This window comes from Buteo buteo, chromosome 16 (genome assembly GCF_964188355.1).
Source record: "Buteo buteo chromosome 16, bButBut1.hap1.1, whole genome shotgun sequence".
Classification (NCBI taxonomy): domain Eukaryota; kingdom Metazoa; phylum Chordata; class Aves; order Accipitriformes; family Accipitridae; genus Buteo; species Buteo buteo.
The window spans coordinates 16157821-16178314 of NC_134186.1; the positions used below are offsets into that span (position 1 = coordinate 16157821).

At 35.7% G+C, this 20494-nt stretch overlaps 1 protein-coding gene across 3 annotated transcripts in view; it reads left to right on the forward strand.

The window, feature by feature from the left end:
* Positions 1 to 20494, forward strand: part of SOX6 (SRY-box transcription factor 6) — a 381731-nt gene that overhangs the window by 36953 nt on the left and 324284 nt on the right. For all 3 annotated transcript variants that reach the window (XM_075048005.1, XM_075048010.1, XM_075048011.1), the window contains exon 2: positions 15819 to 15889. The gene's annotated coding sequence lies outside the window, so the exon portion shown is untranslated. The remainder of the gene's footprint in view (positions 1 to 15818; positions 15890 to 20494) is intronic.

The window sequence follows — 20494 nt, forward strand, 5'->3', positions numbered from 1 at the left end:
ATATATAACTATAGCAAGGCATAACAAGAAAATTATGTTTCTGTGAAAAGCAGACTGCAGTTATTTCTGGGCTGATCCTGGTTTCTGATTCACAGTTGTGAAGGCCAAAATATATAGAAATGCATTTATTTGTGCATGGGGAGGACTTGGGAAATCTCTGCTGGGTCCTGTTCCCATTTGGGTAGGTAAGAATAGGGCCAGACAATGTATCTTGCTCTGTTTATATCCACCAGCTTCTCCTCACTTTCATTAGAGCACAACTGTAGAAACAACCATGCGCTGGGCTCATGACTAGCTCATATGCTTTGCAAAAACTGTCTGTTTTTCAGAGCTGGCAACTCAGTCTTAACGTGCTTGAGGAATTTGGGTCTCCTACTATCTCATGTCATTGCTTGTACAGAATTTGCATCAAAAATATGCCAGAATGTATCACTTTTATAAATGGTGAACTGCTAGTTTTATTGGAAAAAGTAAAGCAAGGACCTATCATCTATGGATTTTTTTTTAAAGTGAGATGGAGATGTTAGGATGTCTCTTTTTTTTTTTTTAATGTAGACATTAGACCTAATAACTTTGTCTCATAGCAAATGAGACTCCAGTGTTTCTGTGAACTTAATATGTAACAAAACTGAAGTAACACTTTAGTGAATCTGCTCCATTGTGTTTGGCCTTTTCTAGATGCTGTGAAATTTAAACCAAAATATTAATTCCACTGGCCTGAAAGCACCAACATCTTTTCCTGTGAAAGTTTTTCTGATGTTATAGCAGTTGCTCAGGATTCTAAGGCATAAATTGAATGATTTCCCTCTTAACTGTTATGCATTTTGATTTGATTGTTCCATTGGGGATGGCATATTATCATCACATTGTGTTTGTTACATGTTACAGTGATGACAGTAGTTGAAATAACAGAGACACCCCATAATGCTTTTGTAAGGTGGCAGTAATCTGATTATCCTTCCTGAAAGTAAATACTTTTCCTCTTTTCACATGTTTGTAGAGACTTAAGAAAGTCATGCTGATGCTCAAAAAATACGAGAATATGACTTGATAACAATTTGCTACTTGTTACAATATTGTTAGCCATGATAAAATTAAAGGGAAAAAAACCTGCGGGAAATAAATAAACCATGTTTGTTTTTTAAATCTCTGATGTTAGGAAAACTGGTCTGAGATGCTGTATAAAAATAAGGATGTAATGTGCAGTTTGTTTTTGCCAACAGAGGAGACATATACTCTTTGGAGTGTCACCCAATGAGAATGACACTCTGTGTAGTCAAATGTTTATTTACTTGCTCATATATTACATTTTGTCTGTCTGACGGCTTGTCTAGTAAGGATGAACACAATTGTGATTCCTCAGATTGCTATATGCACGCATAGATCTCTTCACCAAATTGACTGTTTCTAATTTCTCACTTTCATTAGTTCCACTGCCTTTTACTATTGTGCAGATATATTTTTGTGTGATCACATATTTTCTCCATCTCTTCTTTGCATCTTACTATTATAATTTCATTACACTTGCTTCTTCAGAATGTTGTTTTGTTGGGGGACTAACCTTGAAAAGTTACTTGTAATAATAGCTTGTTTAATTTCCATCCAAATTTCTATATAACATTCTTACTAATTTTTTGGTAAAATTTTGTTCAGTTCTCCATGTCTACAATTATCAAATCTGTTATTCTTTTACTGTATCAGTCTAATTTATATCTATGAAAATTTTGATGGGTGCAAATCCATGTTCTCAGGATCATTTTGATTTGAAAACCTGTGTTTTCTGGTTTATATATTATTGTGGTACTTCAAAATTTTCTATGCCATATGGAGTGCAGCAGGTTATTTGTTTGCTGTGAAACTTGTAGTTGTCATTTGAGATATATTTTCTGTGCTGTGCTATTTTTAAAACTATTTGCCTGTTGGTTTTTTCATATGTTTTCACTAATTTCAGAGCAGCTGACCCATTTTGAAACCAACCAGACTAATGCTAAGTATGTTCAATGAGTAGAAGTCTTTGAGAGAAGCATTTTTTCCCACCTAGGGTAATATATAAAGTAAATTCCTTAGAGTATATGTTCCAATAGGTTTGCATCATTTTGTGTCCTTGAACATGGTATGCTTGGAGGTGAGAGATGTTAAATCTAGACCTATCCTCAGAATTCCCAAAAGTAACTGAAATGTCTCGATTTGAAAATTATTGGTCATCACTTCAATTGAGTTCTCTGATTTTTTTTCATGCTATCCATACTGTCCTGAGAAAGCTGAGTATAACATCATTACTGCATAGAAATCTTCACCTTTTGCCTCAAATTTTACTGGCAGAAATGAGAAAAATAAGTGACTTAAAGGCAATCTGTAAGAGAGACTTATTAATGCTCTTGGAAGTATGTTTGATGTTCTCATCATGTTTTCTTTTATGTAGATCTTGAAAACTAAGAGCCAAAAAGAAGTCTAGTATCATTCAAGAGTATTCCAGAGTAGTCTGTATTCCTGTCTTCTCCCTTTGTTTTTCAGACTTTCCTACATTTAGAGCTGTGCTCGTATTATTAGTGTATGTGCAGGGACTGAAAAAAATGTGGTGGGAGAGTCTAATGTGAAATATTCTTGATATTGTTCTTCAGAGTATCATTGTGAAATGGCTTTGGTTCCTTTTACTTCTAATAGTTTAATTTCTGGTGGATCATTTGTTTGATTTCAAAGCCAGACATCTTAAAAGAAACTGAGCCTCAAACTAGAGGCAATTCACTTTACCCCTAATCTGTCACATAATGCCCTGAATCATCAACATATAGAGGAAACACAGAGTAAAAAAACTGGTAAAGAGGAATTTTGTATGTGAAGGTGAGGACATTAGCTGAAGATGCAGACGTTCCTTCTTTCTATTCTGGTAGGACTTTCTAGGATAGAAGTCAGATTCTGGTGTGTTGAAATTTCCTTTTGAGGCCGTGCTTTGGCAAGATGCTGTCTTGTTGCTTATAAAATGACTAAAGTGTCTACCAAATGCAAGTGCCAAGTCAAAATATGTTCTGTATTTTGGTAATTGTGCAGAAAGAACACCAGATGGTTCTGGTGGTGAAGCACTTAGGGTAGGATCACCAAGTTTTAATGGATGGCAAACTCCAAAGGCTTAATTGCCAACCTCTCTAGCAGCATACTTTTTATCAGAGTGGAAAAGTTATTTTCAGACACAGAAAAGAAAGAACCATATATTTCTTTGCATGTAGCTGAATAAAACCCACTTAGCTTCTCTGTAGGAGTATCTGAAACTGACAATACTTGGGCCTAATATAAAGGGTGCCAAATTATGTTTCCAAAATGGAAAAACTAAATTATGAACAAGAGTGGTTTTGTTTGAGTAGCTTGATATTTTCCCAGCGTGCTCAGTTTTCACAGTGTGTGTTAATGTATAATTCTCCTACAATATGAATATATCCTACATTTTGGGTTCAGATGTATAACGATAGTATTTATTTTCCACATCTAGTCTGAGATGGGTCAAGAGTGGTCTGTTCTCTTGGAAGATTTTCCCATTGGAGGAAATTGGACAGACCACATTGAGAGAGTAGAGAAACTAAAAAATTAAATAGCAGGTCACACAGCACATTTTATAACTCCTGTAATGTTGCTTGATTTCATAAAGTAAGTCCATATAAGTTTGAAGTGTTGACCAATTTGCTTCTGCAATGTTAAAATTTGACTTTTAATTTTAATGCCTTCCAGCCAGCCCTAATAACAGCATAGCAGTAATTTGTGTGCTGTAATCACAGAGGACTTCGTACATATTTGAATGAAGTGTTCTGCATATGTTTTTTTTTCTTGCATTTGTATGATATGTTTGCTAAATCCTAGTGATGTTAGAGAACCTAGCGATGTTAGTATTTGCTTCCAGTTTTTACACAAGAATAGTATTACCCTTGTCTGAAACTCTAGTTGTTATTGTCATTGAAATAATTGAAAATTTCACCATTGACTGTGGTGTGATTATAGGGTCAGCTTATTGAAATACATCTTGGGTGAGGCATAGTTGAGATAATGAGGCTGAGTATAGCCATCACTTATATCATGCAAGTTCTTTGGCTTCTGTAGGATTGGACAGGTGCAACTGTGAAATGCTGTTAAATTTGAGTTTTATAAAATGTGAGAACCCTGCTTCTTATGTTGCCATATAACAGTGAATAAAACTAGAAGGGCCTAACTGGTTGTTTTTAGACCCTCTTACTGTGTCTGCAGGAGTCAGGTTTTAAAGATTGTTGGGACTTGCTGTAGAGCACAGCTGCTTCTCCAGGTAGGGAGAGATATCAAGAAGAGTATCATATATGATTGATGGGAGACTCTCTTGTTGGCATTGAGCCACTTTGTAAATTTTTTTAGGTAATTATGTCTTAATTTTTGTACATGCGCTTAAGCAACTTGGGATCTTAAAATTGGAGTCAGCATGCTTACAGAGAGGATTCATCTCAGAGTAATGTATTTTTTTATACTTATAACTTTTAAAATGTTTTAATAGTGTTTTTACTGATTTTTGCAAAGCTCTACATGGCTTAGACTGGGATTCTGCTGCCTCTGATCTTATTGAGTGGAATCTTATTTGCTGATTTTCAAGGAGGTGACTTGCTATTAAGGTGTTGCTTAATCGCACAAATGACTCCAGTACAGGGTGTTGGTAGTAGAAATGTGTGTTGCTTGATCTTCCTCCTAGATCCTCAAATTATGGTTTAAAAGTTCCACAAACTTTATGTTGGCACTCAGTACAGGGGAAAATATCATCAACTGTCGTATTTTTAAATATTTATTGTCTTGTAAGGCACTTTAAAATTTCATCTTGAAACATTATATAGGTGCACAATATATTCTTGTGGTGATTACTAATAGTAGTGTCTGACTTTGCAGTGAATTATCAGCTATTGATAATTCAGCCAAGTTCTGAAAATTTCTAAGAGGTTTATTACCTCACTGGGGTGACAGAATGAACAGCAAAATCCTAGATCCATTAAAATCGTCATTGTTCTGCGACGCATCAAGCACAACCAGGTTTTAACCCTGTGCTCCAGAAATAACCATGCCTTCCTGTGAACTCAGGGGAGTCCCTAGGGTTTGATATTTTTCTTTGAGGGACCATATTTATTCACATTGAACAGTGTGTTTGCTGATGTTTTCAAAATGCATGTCTTCTTAGAACTCTACACTTGTAAGACCCTTTGTGGCAATTTACACTGCACTAAGAACAATGGGATCTTGAACATAGCTGTGACCTGCAGTGTCACCCTAATGCCCTTGGTTGGAAAGAAAGCAGATTATTTGGAAGCAAGGAGTAGTTAGCAATAAAATAACTGAAATTATAAATGTGATCATTGGAAGTATAACATTTTACAGTTTCTTAAATGAAGAAAGAGAAGAATAAGGATTAAAAACTTTGTCAAGTGGGAAAGATCTATGAACATCATTTTGGTTCTTGAGAGTGGCATTGGCTAAGATTTTAAACATTTTATTTTTCTTTGGTTTCCCAGAAAGTTTTCTTATGTTTACTTATACATAAGTAATTAACTTTGCACTGCATTCCAAAGGGTGCATATGCCACAAAAAAAGGGCAGGGTCACCTGGAAAAAGAGAAATTTCTAGCTCAAAGAAGCAAAGTATCTCTAGTTAAGTAAAATAGAGGAATTGGAAAATTTTAGCAAAAAAAAAAAAAAAGAAAAAACCTACATACTTTATAGTTGCCAGGGAGCAGTTATAACTTGTGCTCTAATGATTTCTGATGGATGTTGCTGTAATGTTCACTCTGGTGTTCCTTAAAAAGAAAATGGAGAAAACACCACCCTAAAATTCCACAGCAATAGCTGCTTCATTTAGCACAAGAAACATATCTGAAGCACTTCCTAAAGAACTTTCTTTTAAAAAGAAATTTAAGTTATTCCTTGTATATTTTCCTTTCCTCCTTCATTTTCTTTTGTTTAGTTAAACCAATGATAAGATCTTGTAATGAAACATGTCAGGCTGATGAGTTAATTTGGTGAAACTTTTAGGTTTGTTATCCAGATTAATGCCAACTTTTTGAGTGTGTGATTTTTTAATTTTGTTTTGTTTTAAGATCAGTATTCCATTTACATTTTTGAAATATCATATGCAAAGCACCTAGTAGCCACCCCTCTAGCCATCAGCTTTTCACTGCTGCCTGTCAGTATCATGCTGAGGGCAGGTGCAGATAGCCTGAGGCTCATAGATGTTGAGCAATACTAGTAAATGCCTGGAGATACGGTTTTATATGACTACCTAAAGAGGCTAGGAATCATTTTCAGCATGCAAAAACCAGAACCCTTCCCCCAAACTTGCCTTCAAGTTTGTAGCTTAGGACGGTGTGTCCTAAAGTGCAGGGCACCTCTGGCTCCAAGATTGACAGTTTACTGGTATGTGATCTCTATACACAGTACAAAAACCAGACCATGAACATAAGACTGATCTTTATGGACTGATAGAAGGTAGTGCTTTAGCATTTTAACCTGCTTGACTGCTAGTACCCATGACTAGACTTAACATAAATTGGAGTTAGGGGTCGTTGTATCATTTATTTGATGGGCAGTATTGCCTGCAAGGATTTCTATCTGTGGTGAACATAGTTCAGTTCTGGTTTCAAAATATCTTGCAGAGGTCAATGCTGCAGAAAAAATAGGAAATCAAAATCTTTAGATGATAGGCAACAAGAACAAGTATTGTTCAAAATCACAAGCAAGATTTTGACAGAGACGTCATAGGTGAAAATCAGAAGAAACTAGGGCTTCACCTGGTTGTCTCCAAAGCTTGAATTCTTATCAAACTGATAGCTTCACCATTGAAGGCAAATTTCTGTTTCAAGGTGTACTTCTTCCTTAATTAAACATAATTTTTTGCTTGCTTTTTTGACTAATGAAGTAGTCATGCTTTAGGAGAGACTGAAAGGAGGCTGAGAGGTTTTTGTTTTGAGGGCTTGGTGAGGTAATGCGGTTCATGTTTTTTCATGTGATTTATTTGTCCAGCAGGTGAGAGTTAATCATCTTCAGGACTGATTATTGCAGGTAATCACAAATAGAATGGCCCTTTGGGCAGAACACAAAGCCATATCCTTGCTGGTAGCACTCTGTGCCACACACTTGGGGAACTGTTTTCTGACAGAGGATATGTATGTAAGATGGGATTCTGATTGACTGAATCGATCCTTGAAGAAAGAAGTTTTATTTACTTATGATTCTTTTAAAGTGAAACTGAAATGAGAGCACCTGGACTTTCTTTTCTCTGCGTATAGTGTCAGGAGAAATGAATTTCAAAAACTGGAGCTGAGAGAGGAAGTTAGTATAAGAGGTCTTTTTTTTTTAAAAAAAAAAAAAGACTTAAGCTATAATTATTATGTTTCAGAGTTTCTGGAAAAAAACCCAAGATATGTAGCAAGGAGATTTTGTCCCTCAGGGAATCCAGAGAAGTAGACCTGAAGGCAGACATTCTTAAGGCTTTCTAATTGATTTTTATGTCCTACTTAACTAGCTTTGAAAATCTGAGCTTCATAATATGGAATATTACTCTCCAATACAGAACCCCAATATTTTGTCTGGATTAACACTAGTTTCAATGGGAGCAAATGGCACACTTATATTGTAATATTACAAAATAGATTTGTCAAAAAAAAAATGTGAATTTGTGTACAGCTGACTTAGCTCCTGGTCATCTGGCTCACAGCCTGCTTACATTAAATTCTGAAGGTGAGGGTACATTGTTGCATTTTTCTTTTTTCTTCTTTTTTTTTTTTTTTTATCAAATCCACCAATCTCTTTTTTTTATTGTGTAGTGCACTGCAGTTGTGACAGGTTGAATCTCCAATTTTCAGGGAATTTTCAAATCCAAGTGCTATATGGTATTTATGCTGGAATTTTAATTATGGTAGAGTGTTCCCATGCACTAGTATTATTGTTGATATCTCTAAAATATCAGGGAGACATTTCAGCTATCTTACCATTTGTAGCTGTTGGAAATAATGGTAAAACTGGGCTTTCACAATTACCACTTCCCCCACCTCCCCCATATATATCTCTTTGCTTGAGGGCTTTAGTTTCTGGTTTAAGAGGTTCCTTGTTACTGTTCCAAGCCTTGCCTATGCATATGTAGGTGTTACACTAGCAAAAATTGTACCAAGGAGTTTGCATCTGGTAAATGTAGCACAAGTACAATTTAGTAGGTGTTCAAATCAAAATTCAGTGAAAGAACCTGATGAAGACGTGTCCCAAATCCTTTCTGTGGTCTGTGTGCAACAACTTCAGACTTCAAGCAGTGATGTACGATGACTCAAAGCATCCTATGTTATTTAACTCTTCCCAACTCTACATAATTCTTGATGCTTTGTCTAGCAAGGAAAATAAAGTAATGGAATTTGTTTTATTTTTCTTTCCAAAAAGACTGTTTATTTGTTCAGAGGAGTTCAGCAAGTGTAGATAAAATATAAAAATATATATAGATAATATATAAAAAAAATGAGGATAAAATGAATATGTACCTGTAAATATAGATAGTTGATTTGAATCACAAATCAATGCAATTCCATTCTGCTCTGTAATTGAATTTCAGTTTAGTCCAATCCAGAACTCACAAAGTTCATTAAAGAGACTTAACTGCATGCTAAATTACAGTTTGAATAACAATTTATATGTTTTATACTGTCCTTTTTGGTCATATGACTGAGCTGAAAGAACGTACCCTGTTTTAAACAAAGTAAGCCAATTCTTCAGTAAAATTACTTTAAACATTGGTCTGAATATGGAAGAGCAGGGAACCTGACATGTTATGTATTCAAAAGATAAAGGGAGCCAAAACCTACTAAGAGTATTGTTAATTTTAATACAATTTGCTAAGAAAAGATACACCAATGTGGTAGTCTAACAGCTCCTGGTATGTGTGTTCTTCTTGCATAATGAAATTATTACATAATAATAATAATATTAATATATAATAAACAAAACCTTTGCTGTTATTTTGTGTTAAAGTTGTATCCAGAGAACCCTTGTGAGATTGTATTACAGTAGCATCCTGAGACCCCGTTATGGTTGCAAGTTCCTGTACCCATGTAGGAAGAGATTAAAAAGCTATCATTCCAAAGTACAGTTGAGGCACAGAGAGAAGAGAAAAAAATTGCCAAATATTATAATGCAGATCAATGGCAGAGCTTCTATACTGGTCTTTGTGTGGTTGCCTTCCATGGTTGCGTGACAAATGTGACTCTCTGAAGAGTGGCCCTGGATGCCATTTCCAAGCCATGTCCTCTGCACACCTCTGCTTCTCTAGGTGTAGAAAGTAACTTTTCAAGTGCAGTTTGTATTTGCTGTAAAACTCTCTCTGTATTTGATATATCCTTCTAAGAGTACCACATATTGGAAGGTTTTCTGGTATTTGGAACACCAGTCATACTTCCTGGGGCTTGTGCGGCTGTAACTTTTCATTCTGGGCTTGATTTGCCTTGTAGTGCCTTCAGTGCATGGATCTGTATAAGTGAACGCTACAGAAACATACCCGTTTTGAAAGCTTTCTCTGTTTTCTTTAATTCAATCATAATGATTAGGAATGATCCACCCTGTGGCTATTAAAATGGCATGTAGCTCACAAGAAGTTCCGAAGTGTTTCTTGTGTCATAGCTACATCATGTGAGTGGCAGTGGGCTGGTGCAGGAACTGCTGGGAAACCTGAGTGCCTTGATGTGGGAGCAGGGAGCCAGCAGGGCTTACCAGCCTACCCTGGGCCACTGAGGAGGCTTTTGCTGTCTCTAACCCATGAGTTAAAACCGGAATTCCTCCTCTCCCTTCAGCCTTCCAAGCAGCGTGGTGTATGTCTTGCGGTTCTTATTTGCTTGAAAGTATGAGCACAGAGCTTATCAGATCTGGAATGCTAGCCCCCTTCCTTTTACATGAAAGAATAAACACTTATTTAGGTATTTCTTTCATCTGCACAGTGAATTAGATGGTTTTGGTGTTTTCAGGTATAATTTTAGTGGCAGGTGTAATAATACATTTAAATTAGTTGTTGTACATGTGCAGGACTTTTTTCATCAAAATCCTTTTTAGGCTTAACCTGATGCTATGCTATGAAGTGATACGGCGGAAAGACCTTAATTTTGTATTCTGTGCTCACGTTCTGTAGTGATTGGATGCTTTATAGATATGCAGGCACGCAGCAGAGAAACCTTCACGAGCTGCCTGTTGAAGATATAATGCAATTTTGCAAATGCCTAGGCCTTTACAGAAGAGATCATAAGGAGCTCTTATAGTCCGTTATATAATACAATGCTGCCAGATAATGTGCCACTACTGAGTGATAACCTTTTGGGAGAGACAGGGAACAACTCTCTTATGAACCATGCTGTGGGGTTTGGCAAAAGTGGTGATGCTTCCGGGGTTCCTTTTTTTAAGAGGTAGTTTACAGAAACACCATCTATTGTATGTGTATGTCGACATGCTTTTTGTAGGCAGATGTGAGGTTGCTCTAAACTGGAAGTCATGTAGTTTACGTAAGCGCTAACCATAGCTAAACTGGATTAGAGTGGGTTTGTGGCCAGTCATCTCCAAGTGTGGGCAGAGTGAGCTCACATCTCCCTGCAAAACTCTGTGGAGATGTATCCTATTTTAAGTATTTTTTTTGAGCCTCGTCTCTGTAATAACAACATCACAGCTTCTGGTATGTAGAATTGTAAAGCATCACTGTTACAGAAGAAAGAAATAGTAGCTCCTTTCTGTGAATAAGGAACTAAGAAGCACAAAGAAACACTTTGCTGAAGGTTGAGCAGAAAATCTATAGCAAAGGCAGCAACTTAGTAGAAACTTTGGAGACCAATTTTTACATTGTATGCACTGTGCTGTTCTTACCTCACTGTGATGCAACATGTGTTTTAAAATGACCACTTGCATAACAGGTGGTATGCTCTGATTTCTCCTTTGGTAGATCATTTGGCTGCAATCTCTGCTGCAGAGTACAAAAATCCAAATGAGGATCATTTCAGAGGGACTATTCTAAAATAAAAAGCAATAGGGAAACAGCATTGTGGTTGTTTTGGTTTGGCTGGGTTTTTTTGTTATTGTTGTTTGGTTTTTTGTTTTTTGCTAATGCATGGAACCGAGGAGAGTAAACAGTTTAAGAAACAAGCCAGCAAAGGCAGCAAAATACAATGCCAGGCCATTGAAAAGAAGTGACACAAAGGGAAGATAACAGGAATTTCCTCATCTCCCTTGTAGAAAGTCTCATCTATAGTGGTTAATTACTGTGTTTCCTTTCCTGTTTCAAAATGATCATGCATAAAGAGTTTTCGGTAAGTAAAACATTTTTTATTGAATCATCTTGAAACTGTGACCTTTACCTGAATTAAGTAATAGTTTTAGAATTCCAACTCAAAGGATCTCATCATAATCAGCCTACTGCCTCCTTCATTTTTGTGATTGTGGCTAGGGGCTTGCAGGTCATTAATGTTTTAATTGTGAAATTTTGCACATTTCAGGGTGTGAAATTGCTATGTGATTCAGGCCCTAAATGGATAGTTTCATTTCTGTATTATTCCTTTTTCTCATTTCACATCATGCTATAATTCTGAAAATAGTTTTTTAGCAGTTGTTGAATGGTACATATTTTAGTCCCAGCAGCCCACAATGATAGGCCACATTCTCAAATGATATAACATGATGCCATGCTTTTTACTAAATAACTGCTTCCATTTTTTACTTGCAGGCTTCCTTCATGCTCACTGATGACTGTGCACGGAAAATACAGACTACCTGTAGAGGCTCTATCTTAGAAGGATGAGAATATTTTATTTAAAGATTTTATAGAATGAGTAACTTTTTTTCTTCTTTCCAAAAGTGGTGAAACTTTTTATGTTCTGAAAACTAAAATCTCTTGGAATTATTAGAGCTGATGATGTTTGGGTGAAGAGAGGACTATTTTATAAGTGATGTTTGGCTATTTATGGAATTTTGTTTGGTTCATAATACTTAGAGCATGTAAGATCCTGCAGTCATTTAGTGATGTGCATAATCTGTTTTATGTCCAGCATTCTCTTGGTGTCAATATGTGTTTGCAAGACAAGCAAAAGCTTAGCTTTTTGAAAAGTGAGTTATTTTGAAAGATTCTGTGAAATTGTTGGATGACTGTACATTATTCTTAGTCAAGTCAATGAGAGATGGTTAACTTTATTAACACTTCTTTTAAGACAGGCCGGTGACTTTCTGGTGTTTGCAGAAATGACCTTCGTCTTATTTCATGTTACCTGACATTAGGATGCCTTTTCCTGTTTGAAAAAAACAACCCCAAACAAACAAACAAACAGTCAAAACCATGAAAACTGCTATGATGTTTGCTTTTGAGCAAACCTTTTCATTTAATATGTAACCTTTTTATGGTTTTCTAAAATGGAATTTTTGAGGCAAACAAGATGGTAATCAACCTTTGCTATTTTCATTGAAAGCGGGTTGCCTGAACCCTTAGGTCCTTTTGTAAATCCCTGTCTTTGTGGTTCATTGTTTTCATGATGTTGACAGTTTGTGTTGTTTGGGTTTTTTTTTATTCTGCTTTCCAAGACTTGGGACTCCATGGCGTGTTACCTCTGGGTGTTTTCATCAGCAAGTATCACAGAAGTATAGCCGGTAATTTCAGACAGATCTGCTGTATTGCATCTGTTTTTGCCTCAGTTCCCCTGCCTTGCAGCCATGCTACAGCTTGTAGGTTAAAATGCTGATTTGTACCAGAGCACTGGAGGCACTGGTACACAGATTTAGGTCTTTGCACTGCGTTTTTCCTCTGCTGTCAAAAGTTTTGGCATTTTAACAGAGTGGTAGAACAGAAAGTCAGCTATAGTACAGGAAAAAGGGAACGTAACCTTTTTTGTTTGGTTCATGCTATGTGCCGATTTAAGTATGAAGCTTCTTTTGGCAAAGGTACCTGAAATCAGAGCATAAGTTGCTCTTACTGCTTTATTTTTCGCCTTTCATAGTGGGGCTGGGAGACCCAGTCTTTGATATGGGTGCTAGCAACTTTCCAAACAAGCGTCTGAAATACCTGCAGACATTGGAGGTATTGAGAACATTTTGAGAGCATTTCAACTGCAAAATATCTGAGTGAAGTTTCTGGTGGGACTTGTACCAGTTAAATCAACAGAATACTTGGAGTTCAACTCGAGACATCTGAAGCGAAAGTATAAATGGTTTAAGCTAATAGCTAGAGCTAGACTTCTGAAAGGGTTAGGTCTTTCTTCTCAAAATCAGTGGGAGCTGGCCTTCCAAACACCTTTAAAAACATGATGCAAGTCTTTTATTGATAAAAGAGACAGGTATAAAAACCTACATGGAACAACTGCTGACCTGTATAGTATTAGTCCTTGGTCTATTTTATTTAAGTAATAAATTTATATTTAATTATACAATTTGTCTAGGATACACCCGATAGAAATTTTGTATTAAACTTTACGATGTTAGTGTTTGATGGACAGAGGGTTTTCTACATGGATAAGAAAACAGTTTTCGGTTTAAGAAAAATTACCTGGAAAGCTAAAAAGAAATAAAGTAATGTGAGGCTATAGAACATAGGACTACAAGTGTAAAAGAGAAAAAAAAATAGTTAGCAACTACTTCATCTAATTAGATCACGAGGTTTACTTTTGTTTTGTGTGTGTGTTAGTTATATTGTCTATCTTTTGAGCAAGGAACTGTGCAAGGTAAAATGAGTCAAGGCAGTAAGAAACAGGTATCATTTTCTTCCATGTAAACCCCAGGTACCTCATACTTGAATTCCCACTGTGAATAACTATTTCTGGTCAAATAGATTGTTTTCAGCATTTTACTTACACTCTGGTCCTGTTAGTAGACTACTGCTATTACTGAACACTTACTTGATTGCACTTTTTTATTAAATATACTAAGGGAATGTGGTTGAAGGAAAAGTCAGTTTTGTATGATATACTAAATACAACAGACTAGCTCAGATGAGTCTGTTTTGAATAGACTGAGCTGTTTGGGGTTGTTTTTTTGGTTTTTGTTTTTTCCACCCTGACCAGCTACGTAATGGATAAGCCTGCAGCTGATTCCCAGTTCTGAGGTGTGATCTGAGCAACAAGCCTTCATTTGCTCAGAATCACTGGGTATGGTTAGCCCTGTTCTGCCTTCTCCCTCACTTGCACTGTTGCTATAAGAATCAAGGCTTCACATACGTATTATTCCACAGGATTTTTTACCAAACTGAACTTTTTTCCTGATAGATTAACAGAGTGCTAAAGCTAAATTTAAAATTTTGTATATTTAACCTTTCCCCTTAATTGCTTGCCCAGAATAAAGGTTTGGTGCTTTGTTCCTAAATTCTCTACATGAGGTGGTGTGCATTAAAGTGTATTTATACTCTTTCAGATTAATTAACTGTGACCTTATGAACCACTGTCCTTGTTTAATTGGTGGCTCCAAAGCACACTAATGGCATAAATCAGCTGATAATGAGATTCAGACTTGCTTTTAAAATACATAATAACACTGCATTGATATAGGAAATGAGATTTGTTGACTCTCTGTTGGTATTACAGGAGAGAAGACACAATTAAATGTGTACTTTTGGGTTGGGGGAAGGCTTGGTTGGAATGAATAATATGCACTTCAGGGTGGGTGTATGAAATAAGGAGGATATTCTACATCAAGATAAGTTTGGTAATCTCTCCTTGTCTCTAGGCAATGTGCAGTACTGGCTGGTGCACTTTAGGATACAGAAATGTTGTGGGAAGGTGTTTCTTAAAGATTACTGGAGGCTAACAAAAATGATGATTTCATCTTAAATATAGTTACATGTTTTTAAACTGAGCTTACACCCACTGTTTTATGAACTGCAAATTAATCAGATAGCTCCCAGAGAACAAAAAGGTTTTGACCTAAACTAGTTGCCCAGGCTTCATTACTATTTTCAGTTTAATGTTACCCATATCCATCCTCACATTTTGGAAAGAAAACAAGGGCTGTGCAACAAAGTTTCTTTGTTTTCATAAGAACTAAAAATGTGCTGTACGTAGACCAAACAATAAAAATAAACTACTGAACTACCTTCTAATGCATGGGGGTTCTGGAGAGAGGAAACCATGGATATTTAGAGGCATAAAGTGAGTCATTGTGCTAGTTAAAGAATTTTATAAGGCGAGCTCTGTGGGTTTGAGTTGCATCTGTTACCTTTCCAACTAGAACTGAGGGGTATGCAGGAAAAAGAATGTTGGATTTAATCATGCCTTATAGTGAAAGCATTGTACTTAGGCTAGGCTTCTAACTGGGATCTAGACCGTAGGAGAACAAAATTGTTAGTCTTTTTTTCTGTATGAATTTTGCCTTAGATGGGTTCCAGTTAAACACACCTAAACAATATTATTTTACACTAGTTAAGCTGCAAAATGCTGTTAACAAAATACTTTAAAAAAGTAATGAATGTTCTGTAACACTTGAAAACAAAAAAACAAGGAAAAAACCCAACAAGAAACCCCAACCAGCCAAAAAACCCCTCACAGCTATTTTCCTTATTAAAAGATAACCATGCTTGCATTTATGACAGTTCTTAGAAGCTGTAATGGACTGAGTTGCTATGGTGTGAGATGCAGAACAATGAAATAATTGTTTCTCTTGGTATTGGCTTCCTGGAAACAAATTCTGTGTAAATTACATGGCTGAAATATTGACTACAGTCTTCTGTTCTGTTTTATTTAGTTCATAGTTAAAAGTCGTAACTATTCTGTAATAATAGAAAAGTAACATTTATCAGTCTGGACTTTCTTTTGTTTCAACTTTTTTTTCCTTTAACGTTTTCAGGTCAGTTTCATGAATTCAAAAGCAACTTACCAGTGATTTCTGGGAGCTGGGGCTGATTTTCTCGTGTATTTGTAAGTACTTATTAATTAGTTTTCCTGTTATGTGCATCTTTCTAATACTCTTTTTAACATGAAGAATGGAAGCTATTTTAAAATGTTGCTGTCATGCCACAGTTTTAGAATGTTCTTTTATTAAGAGATGTACCTACCTACTTAGAAACTTTTTGTAGGTTTTTTGCTAGCAACTTATGTTTCAGTTATTCAGAGAGTCTACAGATGCTTGAATTAACAGTGAATATTCCTGTTAGTTCAAGCTTTCTTTTGGTTTTCATAATAGTAACTAGAGAACAGTGTTGCTTAATGTAACTCATCAGTTGTGACACTTGCTAATGATAGCAGTCCATCTTGCTGTTGTGATGAAAATTATTTTTAGAAGTGAGTTGGGGCTGTGCTTCAAGACTGACAGGACTTTTAGGGGAGATGCTACATGGGTTTATTGAGGAAATATTAGGACGACCAGTATCTGCTGAACTGGGAGTGTATTTTCATATATGCTGGAGAAAGCTGACCTTTATGTTTGCAGCAAAATGACTGAGTCCGTAGTCATTTAGGCCATGGCCCAAGAATATGCTTCAGCGTATGCCCAAGTTCAAATAAAGCAAATGGGACTAGGCCTATGCATAAATGCTTTGAGAAAGGGAAAGTTAGAGGAGGGGATCTGGGAGGAAGATAGTTATTTATGCAACAAATAGAAAGCATTCAGAATTGCTGTTTTGGATAGTCTTCAGCTTTAGTCAAGTATAATAAGGAAAATCTAATGGGACTTAGACTTGGCATGACATAAATTATTGCAATACCTCTTGTATGATATAGTATAAATGAAACCAATCTATGCAGCTTGTTGTCTTAAGTCACAAATATAGTTTATGAATAAATATTTATTCAATCAATCATTTGTGGAAAAAGATGTTCACGAAATACATCAGCAGGGAAAAATATGGCTGGTTCTCTTCCCAATACGGAAATGTGTTCAATTTGTACTAACCCTTCCACTTTACAAATGTTCATTTTCATATATGGTTTTGCTATTATATTTGCAGTTTCCTTCATTTACAGGTCAGCATCTTTTTAATGAGCATTGTCAGTTGTATTTAAAGAAAATATTGTTATTAAATAAAATAAACAATTTAGAAAAAGTATTACCATTGAAAAATAGTTCTGAGAAGGCAATGTAAAGTGATTACTGAATTGAGAGTGTGGAATTTGTTGTAGCTCTTCCTGGCTTTGCCACTGCACGTTTTTTTCAAGCAATCAGTTAGGCTTTCTTTGCCTCATTTTTCTCATCTATACATGAAAATAGTAATATATCAGTCAATACAAACAGTACCTCTTTATGTACTGTTGGAAAGTACTCAATATGGAGAATACTTTCCAATCAAAGCAATGGAATAAATACAATGGTATATTCATGGTGAACTTCTTTGTGTGTACCAGGCTAATCGGGTGAAAACCTGTAAGTATTGTTTAATTCATGTTCGTGTAGTATTATGAACATATAAAGGGCTTTAGTAATTATATTGTGGACTCCTGATCTGAGTCTTGCTTTTCTTGGTTGACAATGACAAAAAAGTGTGGTAAACAGAATTGACATTAAAATGTACTTTGAAAACAATGTTTGAGTTTAGCTCAATCAAGTAAGTACTTAAACTTTAATGAGAAGTATGGGCTGTTGTTATCACACAACTGTACACTGGCTTTTGCAGAAAAAGTTGTTAGTACAGTTGTGACAGCTTATAGTATTGTGACCATGAGAGCTGGAACATCATTCAGCAGCCTTACCAATGAAGCCAAGTAAATGACTATACAAAATGACTGTACACAATGAACCACAATCTAGTATTTTATAGGTATTCTCTGCAACTGAGAGTTCAACCACATTGACATGAATATCTGGAGAAGCTAACACTATGGCTGACTGTTCTTGTTCTCTGATTAAAGGACTTATTTTAGTATTTAGCTCTCTATATCTAGGAACATATGCAAACATTAAGTTCACATAAACTGAAACCAAAATGTAGGATGTACAACTGATTCAGCCTGGTGTTTTGTCATATACTGAAAACAGGATTGAAGTATACATTCTATAGTAATACAGGTTTAGATCTTCTTAAATCATCTCTACTGTACCTCTCTGAACTTGCACGTATTCTGTAGGTAGTATACATTAGTTCAGCAGATACAGACTCTTACCATTCAGTAACAGTAATATGTACAGTGTCATAAATTTTCACTGTGCTCTATAGACTAACAGCAGGGATTGTTACCTCAAGTATCTTTCAATTTAAAGGCTTGATTTCTGTAAATACTTATTCATGTGAGATGTCCATGGAAGCTGATGAAATCAGGATCAGAACCTGAGGCTAAACAAATAGGCACTAAGCAAATGATGCCATATAAGATGGGAGATTTGGGGGTTGGTGTGGAAGACAAAAAGTTTGCATACATAAGGACTTTTGAGAAGACTCAATTCTAAGCAGCATTTAAAAAATGCTAATGAGAAGTGTATACCTTTTTCATGTTATGCTATAATATTTGGGCATGTTTTTATAGCGTATTTGTTTGATCTATACTCCTAAGGGAAGGAGTGTAGATCAGTGCTAGGAAGATTGATCTTTGAAACTGTGCATATTTTTTATATGGGAATACAGCGAGATCAGCTAAATACTGCTATGGTTCTATACCAAAGCTATTTCAACCAGGGGCTATAATAACTTTTTCCTCAAATTTTTGAAAGTTTTGTCATAGATGCATTCTGCTGTAACATGTAATTACTTGGATCATCCAGTTCAGACAACTTTGGTTTTTTTTTTTTTTTTTTTGTCATATTTGGCTAGTTTTGTTCAGGAGAAAACAGGATTGATGATTCATACAAAAGTAAATTTCATGGAAAATGTGACACTTGTGCTTTTGTGTTTTGCCCACAGAGTAATTGTCCTAACTAAAGGTTACTTTTTTCAAGAATGTGGTCTTAACATGGTTTAATTTATTTAATTGTTCTTCTCAAGTAGGTTTGTCCAGTAGTAAACTGCAATAGTTATTTAAAGTTACAGATGGCAAAATAAATGTCCTCTAATAACACAGCATTTAAAACAAATTTTGCTTGTACAGCAGCAATTAGAATTACCTTTTTAATAGCAGTTCAGTTTCTGTGTAAACATTTTATTGTGATTTGACTACAAAGTGAAAACACTGATAGAGGGGAAAAAAAACCACCCTGAAATGAATGATGTTGAAGCTCATGAAACTTCTGTGTCTTGCAAGACCAGGTCTTTGGTGAAAAGCCTGTATTGAAAATACGGTGAAAATAATATAATTGGATTTGAGACTAAAATCAAATTGCTTTAATAACAAACAGCAGCAATTTTTTTCAAAGAAGGTTTAAAAACAAAAATAGAAACACTTAGGGGACACACACATGCACACACATTATAACACAACAAAACTGAGATTGTGAGTAGGTAAACTTTATCTTTTCAAACACTTATTCCAATCCGCACATCATTGCCTTAAACTCAATATTTAATATTTTTTCCACAATCTTATTTTTAAGGCAGTTTTTATACTTCTTTTGGTTTAATTTGGAATCCTTCTATTTAAAACTTAGAGAGTGTGTTTATTTACCCCATGGAGCATCTGACCAACCAGATTTGTGCTTTGTGTTTCTACCAGCTTATTTAAAAGGAGAAAACTATTAAACTCTGAATATTTACATGATAAAGAAGGCACAGCTTATTTGGAGCAAGTGAAGACACGTGGCTTTGGCACTATTTACCTTTATGGGTTTAACTGATATCATCTGATGTTCTACAGTTAATTTATTTGGGAAAATATAGTATCTATAGCTTCTAGAAAAGTGATACACTGAACTTCATTCTTAAATAGTTGATCCCCTTTTTTCTCTTTGTAAGGTATAATTGCTCATCAGCATTTTGGTCAAGGAGGTGTTTATCAGCTTACCACTTACCTCTTTCTGTAAAGAGCTGATTCTTTCAAAATTCCTATTAAGAAAGAAAAGTGGTGCCTTACTAGAAGCTCTATTTGCTGCAACATCCATACTTTTTTGGCATGTGTGTACTGGAGGTATCAGAGGTCTTTATGCTCTTCTGCCTATTTTCCTGCTAGCGTTTGTGACATACCAATGTAAAATGATGTGGCTGCACCATGAAGTAGCCCTTCAGCAATTCAAAGCTCTATTTTCCTGGGATTATTTTATAAATGGTGAATTTAAAATCTGCTTCTACTGGAACACTGTCTTACTGTTTTTATGCAATGCTTGCACTACAGTAGCACACAAATTTTCTAATAAGAAACAAAGTTCCAGTATATAATGTGAGGTATAAATACATACAAAAGCAAGGCACCTGCCTTGAAGAGTTTTCTTGTCTGAGAAAGCTTCTGTAAATACACATATTTTAGATGTACTTAAGAGAGAGTCAGTTGAGTAGAAACGAAATGGAAGTGGGAAAGGGCATTTCTTTACACTTGAGTAATACCTGGTGTGTTGATGCCCAAGCACATTTGCCAGTGTGGGTCTAACTGAAGGACAGTTGCATACATCCAGAGCTTTGTAGTTGCACCTGAAGAGAGGAAGGTGTGGAAAAAAGACTGAAGGAGAGA